At 37.3% G+C, this 11,421-nt stretch overlaps 1 long non-coding RNA gene across 1 annotated transcript in view; it reads left to right on the top strand.

Moving 5' to 3' along the window:
* The window catches only part of LOC132020163 (uncharacterized), a 20,513-nt gene extending 13,001 nt beyond the window's left edge, over window positions 1-7,512 (top strand). The window contains exons 3-4 of the long non-coding RNA XR_009404942.1: window positions 5,644-5,721; window positions 6,554-7,512. This is a non-coding gene — a long non-coding RNA (uncharacterized LOC132020163). The remainder of the gene's footprint in view (window positions 1-5,643; window positions 5,722-6,553) is intronic.
* The last annotated feature ends 3,909 nt before the right edge of the window (window positions 7,513-11,421 follow it).

Below are 11,421 nucleotides of genomic sequence, written 5' to 3'. Positions count from 1 at the left end.
AGTGAGATTAAGAGTCTCTTATGGTTTGTCTCCCTCCCAATCCCATCTTGTTTCATTTATTCTTTTCTTACCCTCCAAACCCCCCAGATTGCATCTCCACTTCCTCATATCAGGGAGATCATATGATAGTTGTTTTTCTCCAATTGACTTATTTCACTAAGCACAATACCCTCTAGTTCCATCCATGTTGTCGCAAATGGCAAGATTTCATTTCTTTTGATGGCTGCATAGTATTCCATTTTATATTTATACCACCTCTTCTTTATCCATTCATCTGTTGATGGACATCTAGGTTCTTTCCATAGTATGGCTCTTGTGGACATTGCTGCTATAAACATTCGGGTGCATGTGGCCCTTCGGATCACTACATTTGTATCTTTAGGGTAAATACCCAGTAGTGCAATTGCTGGGTCGTAAGGTAGCTCTATTTTCAACTTTTTGAGGAACTTCCATGCTGTTTTCCAGAGTGGTTGCCCCAGCTTGCATTCCCACCAAGAGCGTAGGAGGGTTCCCCTTTCTCCACATCCTTGCCAGCATCTGTCGTTTCCTGACTTGTTAATTTTAGCCACTCTGACTGGCAAAAGGTCATATCTCATTGTGGTTTTGATTTGTATTTTCCTGAAGCCGAGTGATGTGGAGCACTTTTTCATGTGTCTGTTGGCCATCTGGATGTCTTTTTTGCAGAAATGTCTGTTCATGTCTTCTGCCTATTTCCTGATTGGATTATTTGTTCTTTGGGTGTTGAGTTTGATAAGCTCTTTATAGATTTTGGATACTAGACGTTTATCTGATATGTCATTTGCAAATATCTTCTTCCATTTTGTCAGTTGTCTTTTGGTTTTGTTAACTGTTTCCTTTGCTGTGCAAAAACTTTTGATCTTGATGAAGTCCCAATAGTTCATTTCTACCCTTGCTTTCCTTGCCTTTGGCAATGTTCCTAGAAAGAAGTTGCTGTGGCTGAGATCAAAGAGGTTGCTGCCTGTGTTCTCCTCAAGGATTTTGATGGATTCCTTTCTTACATTGAGATCCTTCATCCATTTTAAATCTATTTTCATGTGTGGTGTAAGGAAATGGTCCAGTTTCATTTTTCAGCATGTGGCTGTCCAATTTTCCCAACACCATTTGTTTCCTGCTTTGTCGAAGATTAGTTGACCATAGAGTTGAGGGTCTATTTCTGGGCTCTCTATTCTGTTCCATTGATCTATATGTCTGTTTTTGTGCCAGTACCATACTGTCTTGATGATGACAGCTTTGTAATAGAGCTGGAAGTCTGGAATTCTTTGGCTTTCTATTTCAATATTTCTCTGGCTATTCGAGGTCTTTTCTGGTGCCATACAAATTTTAGGATTATTTGTTCCATTTCTTTGAAAAAATGGATGGGATTTTGATAAGGATTGCATTAAATGTATAGATTGCTTTAGGTAGCATAGACATTTTTACAAAATTTGTTCTTCCAATTCATGAACATGGAACATTTTTCCATTTCTTTGTGTCTTCCTTAATTTCTTTCATGAATACTTCATATTTTTCTAAGTACAGATTCTTCGCTTCTTTGGTTAGTTTTATTCCTAGGTATCTTACGGTTTTGGGTGCAATTGTAAATGGGATTGACTCTTTAATTTCTCTTTTTTCCGTCTTGTTGTTGGTGTAAAGAAATGCAAGTGATTTTTGTGCATTGATTTTATATCCTGACACTTTACTGAATTCCTGTATAAGTTCTAGCAGTTTTGGAGTGGAGTCTTTTGGGTTTTCCACATATAATATCATATCATCTGCCAAGAGTGATAGTTTGACTTCTTCTTGGCCGATTTGGATGACTTTAATTTCTTTTTGTTGTCTGATTGCTGAGGCTAGGACTTCTAGTACTATGGTGAATAGCAGTGGTGATAATGGACATCCCTGCTGTGTGCCTGACCTCAGCGGAAAAGCTCTCAGTATTTCTCCATTGAAAATGATATTTGTGGTGGGTTTTTCATAGATGGCTTTGATGATAGTGAGGTATGTATCCTCTATCCCTACACTTTGCAGAGTTTTGATCAGGAAAGGAAGCTGTACTTTGTCAAATGCTTTTTTGGCATCTATTGAGAGTATCGTATGGTTCTTGTTCTTTCTTTTATTAATGTATTGTATCACATTGATTTGTGGATGTTGAACCAACCTTGCAGCCCTGGAATAAATCCCACGTGGTCATGATTAATAATCTTTTTAATGTACTGTTGGATCCTATTGGCTAGTATTTTGGTGAGAATTTTTGCATCTGTGTTCATCAAGGATATTGGTCTGTAGTTCTCTTTTTTGATGGGATCCTTGTCTGGGTTTGGGATCAAGATAATATTGGCCTCATAAAATGAGTTTGGAAGTTTTCCTTCCATTTCTATCTTTTGGAACAGTTTCAGGAGAATAGGAATTAGTTCTTCTTTCAATGTTTGGTAGAATTCCCCTGGGAAGTCATCTGGCTCTGGGCTCTTGTTTGTTGGGAGATTTTTGATGACTGCTTCAATTTCCCTACTGGTTATGGGTCTGTTCAGGTTTTCTATTTCTTCCTGGTTCAGTTGTGGTAGTTTACATGTCTCTAGGAATGCGTCCATTTCTTCCAGATTGTCAAATTTGTTGGCGTAGAATTGCTCATAATATGTTCTTATGATTGTTTGTATTTCTTTGGTGTTGGTTGTGATCTCTCCTCTTTCATTCATGATTTTATTAATTTGGGTCCTTTCTCTTTTCTTTTTGATAAGTCTGGCCAGGGATTTATCAATCTGATTAATTCTTTCAAAGAACCAGCTCCAGTTTTGTTGATTTTTTTTTTTTCTATTTCATTGAGTTCTGCTCTGATCTTTATTATTTCTCTTCTGCTGGGTTTAGGCTTTCTTTGTTGTTCTTTCTCCAGCTCCTTTAAGTGTAGGGTTAGGTCATGTATTTGAGACCTTTCTTGTTTCTTGAGAAAGGCTTGTTCTATTATATATTTTCCTCTCAGGACTGCCTCAGCTGTGTCTCACAGATTTTGAGTAGTTGTGTTTTCATTACCATTTGTTTCCATGAATTTTTTCAATTCTTCTTTAATTTCCTGGTTGACCCATTCATTTGTAAGAAGGATGTTCTTTAGTTTCCATGTATTTGGATTCTTTTCCAAATTTCCTCTTGTGATTGAGTTTTAGCTTCAGAGCATTGTGGTCTGAAAATACGATCAGGGAATGATCCCAATCTTTTGATACCGGTTGAGACCTGATTTATGACCCAGGATGTGATCTATTCTGAAAAATGTTCCATGTGCACTAAAGAAGGATGTGTATTCTGTTGCGTTGGGATGGAATGTTCTGTATATATCTGTGACATCCATCTGGTCCAGTGTGTCATTTAAGGCCTTTATTTCCTTGTTGATCTTTTGCTTGGATAATCTGTCCTTTTCAGTGATGGGGGTGTTAAAGTCCCCTACTATTATTGTATTATTGTTGATGTGTTTCTTTGATTTTGTTATTAATTGGTTTATATAGCTGACTGCTCCCATGTTAGGGGCATGGATATTTAAAATTGTTAGATCTTCTTGTTGGACAGACCCTTTGAGTATGATATAGTGTCCTTCCTCATCTCTTATAGTCTTTGGCTTAAAATCTAATTTATCTGATATAAGGATTGCCACCCCAGCTTTCTTTTGATGTCCATTATCATGGTAAATTGTTTTCCACCCCCTCACTTTAAATCTGGAGGTGTCTTTGGGTCTAAAACGAGTTTCTTATAGACAGAATATTGATGGGTTTTGTTTTTTTTAATCCATTCTGATACCCTGTGTCTTTTGATTGGGGCACTTAGCCCATTTACATCAGGGTAACTATTGAAAGATATGAATTTGGTGCCATTGTATTGCCTGTAGGGTGACTGTTACTGGATATTTTCTCTGTTCCTTTCTGGTCTACTACTTTTAGGCTCTCTCTTTTGCTTAGAGGACCCCTTTCAATATTTCCTGTAGAGTTGGTTTGGTGTTTACAAATTCTTTTAGTTTTTGTTTGTCTTGGAAGCTTTTATCTCTCCTTCTGTTTTCAATGATAACCTAGCTGGATATAGTATTCTTGGCTGCATATTTTTCTTGTTTAGTGCTCTGAATATATCATGCCAGTTCTTTCTGGCCTGCCAGGTCTCTGTGGATAAGTCTGTTGCCAATCTAATATTTTTACCATTGTATGTTACAGACTTCTTGTCCTGGGCTGCTGTCAGGATTTTCTCTTTGTTGCTAAGACTTGTAAATTTTACTATTAGATGACGGGGTGTGGACCTATTTTGATTGATTTTGAGGGGGGTTCTCTGTGCCTCCTGGATTTTGATGCTTGTTCCCTTTGCCGTATTAGGGAAATTCTCTACTATAATTCTCTCCAATATACCTTCTGCTCCCCACTTTCTTTCTTCTTCTTCTGGAATCCCAATTATTCTAATGTTGTTTCATCTTATGGTATCACTTATCTCTCGAATTCTCCCCTTGTGGTCCAGTAGTTGTTTGTCTCTCTTTTGCTCAGCTTCATTATTCTCTGTCATTTGGTCTTCTTTATCACTAATTCTCTCTTCTGCCTCATTTATTCTAGCAGTGAGAGCCTCCACTTTTTATTGTACCTCATTAATAGCTTTTTAAAAAATTTCAACTTGGTTAGATTTTAGTTCTTTTATTTCTCCATACAGTTTCTCTAATATCTTCCATACCCTTTTCAAGCCCAGCTAGAGCCTTGAGAATTGACTTTCGGAACTCTAGATCTGACATATTACCAATGTCCATATTGGTTAGGTCCCTGGCCTTCATGAAGTACTGCCTCTTGTGCTTTTTTTTGTGGTGAGTTTTTCTGCCTTGTTGTTTTATCCAGATAAGAATATATGAAGGAATGAATGAAATACTAAAAGGGTGGCAAAGACCCCAGTAAAATGTGCTTTAACAAAAAAAAAAAAAAAGAGAGAGAGAGAGAGAGGGAGACCCCAAATCGTGGGTGGAAGAAAGGGGTAAAAAGAAGTTCAGAACGTACCTATAGTTACTTCTAGCTAGTATCTATTTCTGGACTTTCTTTAAAAGAAAAAAGAAAAAAAAAAGAAGTTCAGAAAAAAATTAAAAATAAAAGAAAAAAATATATATATATTAGACTGGTGAATAGAACAGGGTCACCCACTTAATTTGGGGAGTATTTTGATCTCTTAGAAGAAACTACCTCCCAAAATTTTAAAGAATGAAAAACATATAAGGGTAAACATGATGAAGGAATGGAATATGACTATAAAGATGAAAAATGCCTTTTTAAAATTTCTAAAAATGGAGTTGATAAGATACGTTGGTTGAGAGAATAAAAAAAAAGAAAGTGGAGAGAATTTGCTCAGGCTGGAGACTAGAACATAGCCCTATGCTAGATTTAGTGTATATTTTGATCTATTAGAAGAAGTTGTATCCCAAATTTTTTTTAGAAAAAAAAAAAAAACACTGTGTGTGTACAAAAAATAAAGTGAGGTACAATAAAGAATAAAATATGACTATAATAATGAAGGTTCAAAAAAATTTTTTTGAAAGGTATTGTTAAGATAAACTAGTTTATAAACGTTAAAAGAGGAAAGGGTAAATTTACAGTTAAAAAAAATTTAGCAGAAGAAAAAAATAAAATAAAATAATTAACTTTGCAGAACTAAAGAATCATGGAGAGAACGCCATGAATTCCATGCTTTGCTTTCTCCTCCTCTGGAATTCTGCTGTTCTCCTTGGTAAGTAAACTTGGTCATGGCTGGTTTCTTGCTGATCTTCTTGGGAAGAGGCCTGTTGCAGTGATTCTCAAGTGTCTTTGCCTGAGGTGGAATTGCACCGCCTTATCAGGGGCCAGGCTAAGTAATCTGCTCAGGTTCGCTTTCGGGAGCTTTTGTTCCCTGAACACTTTCTGTAGAGTTCCGAAGGACAGGAATGAAAATGGCGTCCAAGAGGAGCTCAGAGCTGGGGGCCCCACTCCTCAGTGCACCTTCAGAGAAAAGCGCTCAATCACTCCCATTTCCCTGGCCTCCGGCCGCGCTCCATGCTCACCCAGCCTTAGACCAAGTGTTTGTCTCTGGCACACAGCCCTGCCTGGTGTCTCTGAACCCCACAGATCCCTGCACTCTTCCAGGGGATTCTCCCCGGGTCTTGTGGGTCCCCGCTCACAGAGCAGTGGCCTATGCCATGGGTCAAAATTTAAGATAACCCCTAGTTGAGAGCTCACTCCTTGGCTCTGTCTCTGTAGCTGGTTTCCCCACTCTAATACCTGTGAGCTCTGTGACCCCCAATCCTTCTGTGACCCCACGGGACCTGAGACCACGCTGTCCCCACATGGGCTTCACTCTGGCTTAGCTTCTGGAGCAATGTCCCTCTGTAGAGCAGACTTTTAAAAGTTCTGATTTTGTGCTCCATTGCTCGGCAGCTTGCCGGGAGCCGGCCCTTCCCCTCGTGGTCTATCTTCCCATTGTTTTGGATTCACTTCTTGACCAGTCCTACCTTTCAGAAAGTGGTTGATTTTTTGTTTATAGAATTGCTACTACTCTTCTCTTTGATCTCCTGTTGGATTTGTAGGTGTTCGGAATGGTTTGATAAGCTATCTAGCTGATCTCCTGCTACCTGATGTCATCTCAGCCTGCTACTTCTCTGCCATCTTGACTCCTCCCCCACCCAGTGAAAATATTTCTGAAAAACGAAGACCAATAGTGGTGGTGGTTGTGGGGGTGTTTAAGGGATATAAAGGAACTCTTTATTTTTTACTCAATTTTGCTGTGAACCTAAAACTACAAGTAATCTATTTAAAAAAATGAAGGCAAAATAAAAATATTTTCAGACAAAAAGGCTGAGGGAATTCACCAGTAGGATTTCATTACCAAAAAAAAAAAAAAAAAAAAAAAAAGTAAAGCAGGTTCTTCAGGTTGAGAGAAAAGGATGCAAGATGGAAATGGGAATGTAAAGCACCAGAAATGGTGCCTGTGTGGGTAGATAAAAATTTTTTCTCATTTATTAAGTTTCTATCAAAAGATAACTGTTTAAAGAAAAAAATATAATACCATATTGTGAGGTTTATGACAATGTAACAGTATTGCACTACATGTGAAGAGATACAATATTAATTAATGATAGACTGCTAAGCTATGGATTTATATTGTATTTCTTTACACAACCTTTAAAACAGAGTATATCTAAAAACCTAGTGGAAGAGATAAAATGAAATACAAAAAGAAAAAAAGCAAGAAAAGGATAAAGGAACAAAATATAGAAGAGACAAAGAGAAAACAAATAATGAAAGGGTAGACTTAACTCAGTCATATCAATAATTACACTATATATAAATGGACCATATATTCCAGATCATCAAACTGAACAAAAGAGCAAGACACAGTTATGTACAAGAGTGCATTTTGAATATACTAACACAGATAAGTAAAAGAATGGAAAAAGATATGCCATGCAAATTCTAATCATAAGAAAGCTGGAGTGGCTATATTAATCTATAGCAGATAGAATAGATTGTGAAATTAAGAGTGCTGCTAGAGGGATTTTCTTAATAAACAATTCATCAAGAAGAAATAAAAATCCAAAAATTATATATATATAAATATATATTTTATGTATTTTTATATATACACACTTAATAATACATGTAATAATGTAAATGTCTAATAAATATTTCAAACTGAGTGTTAGAAATGGAATTTGGGGGGCACCTGGGTGGTTCAGTCTGCTGAGCATCCAACTCTTTATTTTGACTCAGGTCATGATCTCAAGGTCATAAATTTAAGCCCCAAGTTGAACCCTGCATTGGGCTCTGCACTCAATGGGGAGTCTTCTCGAGATTCTCTCTCTCCCTCTCCTCTGACCCTCCCCCTTAAAATAAATAAATAAATCTTTTTGAAAATGAAATTTTTTATTTTTTCAAACCTACAGCTGCTCCACTGCCCCATCTCAGTAAATGGTGTCATTATCTACCTAGTTCTTAAGCCAAAGTCCACAAGTTTTCTTTAATTTCTCTTACTCCTTCACCACCACCACCACCACCACCACTTCCCTGGTACATCCAATTCATTCGTAGGTCTTAATTGTACCTCCAGAAGATTTTGAATTTATCCACTTCCCTACATCTTTATCCCTTCTGTCCTTATTAAAGCCACTTCTGTCTTCTGCCTGGAGTTCTCCAGTACTCTCCAAATCTGGCACTATGTTTCCAATCTTCCCACTTTACAATCCATTCTTTAAACATAGGCCAAATTAATTGTCTTAAAAAATGTCAGATCATTCCTCTCCCCTGCTTGATATCCTCCAGTCATTTCTCAGTGTACTTGAAATATAAACACTTGCCAAAACTTTTAAGATCTTGAGTGCTCTGGGGACTGCTTCCCTCTCAAACCCCATTTACATCTGGTTCTCATGCAGTTACTATATATTCTGGCCACACGGTTCCTTTTGTAGCCTAGATGCTCCAAATTCACCACCCTTTTGTTCTCTCTTCTTGGAATGCTCTCCCCTCAACATCTTATAATGTGGCTCCTTCTTACTCAGTTCTTAGCTTAAATAAATGTGCTTACCTCAAAAAGGTCTTCCTGACCTTCCTGCAATGTTCCAGATTAGATAAGAGACTGGCAAAAAGAGAACACACATGCACACACATTCAGAGACATACAGTTCTACTTTAAATTCCTAATTTATGTAGCCTATGATACAGGGTTTGTAGGAAATGATGTAGATGTAGAGTGGAGACCCCATCTGTCTCAACTTTTCACTTGTTCCCCGATCCCACTGCACAAGGAAGGTCCTGCCAGAATTGAGAAGAAAACCAGATTCTTGCCACATCACTGCTTTTTTAAACTCAGGCTTACGTCACCAGGTGGGAAGGCTACACTAACAATCTATGTGCTTCCATTTAAGGGCATCTTTATACACACTGGTCTGCTAGTTCCTAACCATATTCTGCACCAGCAAGATTGCATCCTCCTCTAGGGGATGGACCACATCTTTGCTTCCAGCTCTCTAATACTGCACATAACCTGTCTCCCTTTGGCACCCTATCTCTTCCTACCCTCTGTCAGTTGCTCTCTGTTACCTGGTTTTTGTTTCTTCATAGCACTTTTTTCTCTCTGAAGTTAGTTCTTTGTTATCTGTCTCCCTAACTAAAATATAAAGAACACAAGAGTGAGACTTTTTTCTTTCTTGTACACAGCTCTGCTTTCGACATGTAGAACAGTACTCGCTATATAGTAGGTATTCAATAAATATTTGTGGAATGAAGGGGGGTTACCTCCGACATCCCATCTTCCCACTCTCTAATTTCCTTTTTCCCATGGCCAGTCAACCTCCTGGCTGTTCACTGCCTTGAGATAAAGCCTAACTCCTTAACATAACTTGCAAAGCCCTTTGTGAGCTATTCCTTCTTGCCCTTTAAGCCCCATTTCTCTCTCTCCTTGCCTGAAATTCTCCCTTCCATTCCTCCAGCCCTTGACTAGTCTCTGTGTTCCAGACCTACTGAACTTCTTTCAGATCCTCATAACTGCCAAGTTCTCTCTCACTTCTGTGCCTTCAGCAGTCTCTTCTCAATTCCAGAAACATTTTGCTATCATACCTCAATCCCTTTTCATCTACCCTTGTGGCTCTCAGGTCAGTCTAGAACCTATTATCTCCTTATAAACTCACTATCTTGTGACTATTGTGTAGTGCTGTGTTTCCTCCATACTCGGATCTCCATGAGACTAGGGCTATTCCATTTAATTATACATGTGTTTATACATACACACATGTATCTTGAGGAAAGCTCACAGTGCCACTAAAGGAGGTTGCTTCTAGGTGGACCGGATAAGCTTTTTTAAAAAAATGTTTTAAAATGCTTGTCTTTAAAAATTGTTTATCTATATTTTCTGATTTTTAAGATGAAGATTTCTTGTAATACTATTATAAATAACAATTTCAAGACATAACTATAAAGCTACACTAATTATAACAGTGTAGCATTGGCAAAATAATAGACAAATTAGATCAATGGAACACAATAGAGTCTAGAAATAAACCCACACAAATACAGTCACTGGCTTTTGACAGAGAATCAAAGGAATACAGTGGAGAAAAGATAGTTCTCAAACAAATGATGTTGGTACAACTGGACATCAATATACCAAAAAAAAAAAAATTCTAGACACAGACCTTAGACCCTTAACAAAAAATAACTTAAAATGGATAATAGACTTAAATGTAAAATACAAAACTATAAAAATCCTAGAAAATAAAATAAAATAATAAAATATCAATCCTAGAAAATAACAGGAGAAAATCTCGATGACTTTAGGTTTGGTGATGGAATTTATATCACCAAAGGCATGATCCATGAAAGGAATAACTGATAAAGTGGACTTTATTAAAATTAAAAAGTTATGCTCTGTAGAGGACACTGTCAAGAAAATGAGAAGACAAGCCACAGACTGGGAGAAATTGTTTACAAAAGACATATCTGATAGAGGACTATTATCAGAGGACTATTATCTAAAATATCCAGAGGGGCACTTGGCTCAGTCAGTTAAGAGTCTGACTCTTAATTTTGGCTCAGGTCATAATCTTGGGGTTGTGAAATGGTGCCCTGCATCAGTTTCTACACACAGCACAGAGTCTTCTTGTCCCTCTCCCTCTATTCCTGCCCCAGTTCATGCATGCATATGCACTCTCTATCTCTAAAACCAATCATTCTTTTTAAAAAAATAAAATATACAGAGAACTCTTACAATTAAAAAATTAAAAAATGAATGGGAGAAAATATTTGTATTTATGTATTACCATATATATGATAAGGGGTTATTATCTAAGATATGTAAGGAACTCATACAGCTCAAGAGCAAAAAACCACATAATCCAATTTAAAAATGGGTAAGGACTTGAATAAACATTCTTCCAAAGAAGATATACCAATGGCCAACAGGTATGTGAACAGGTGCACAACATCACTAGTCATCAGGGAAATGCAAATCAAAACCACAATGAGATACTACTTCACCTGCTGGGATGTCTGTTATCAAAAAGATAAGACATAACAAGGGTTGTTGAGGATGTGGAGAAAGAGGAACCCTTGTGCTCTGTTGGTGGGAATGTAAGTTGGTACAGCCACTATGGGAACCAATATGGAGGTTTTTCAAAAAATTAAAAATAAAACTGCTATTTGACTCAGCAGTTCCACTTTGGGTATATGTTCAGAGGAAATGAAAGCACTATCTTAAAGAGACAATCTGCACACCAATGTTCATTGCAGCATTATTCACAATAGCCAAGATACGGAAATAACCCAAGTGTGTATTGATGGATGAATGGATAAAAAATGTGGTATACGCAATATAATATTATTCAGCCACAAAAAGGAAATCTTGCCATTTGCAACTTTATGGATGGACCTTGAGGGCATTATTCTAAGTTAAATAAGTCAGAGG

The sequence above is a fragment of the Mustela nigripes genome, chromosome 1 (assembly GCF_022355385.1).
Source record: "Mustela nigripes isolate SB6536 chromosome 1, MUSNIG.SB6536, whole genome shotgun sequence".
In the NCBI taxonomy this organism is placed as follows: Eukaryota; Metazoa; Chordata; class Mammalia; order Carnivora; family Mustelidae; genus Mustela; species Mustela nigripes.
This window is presented reverse-complemented; position numbering and strand designations above follow the sequence as displayed.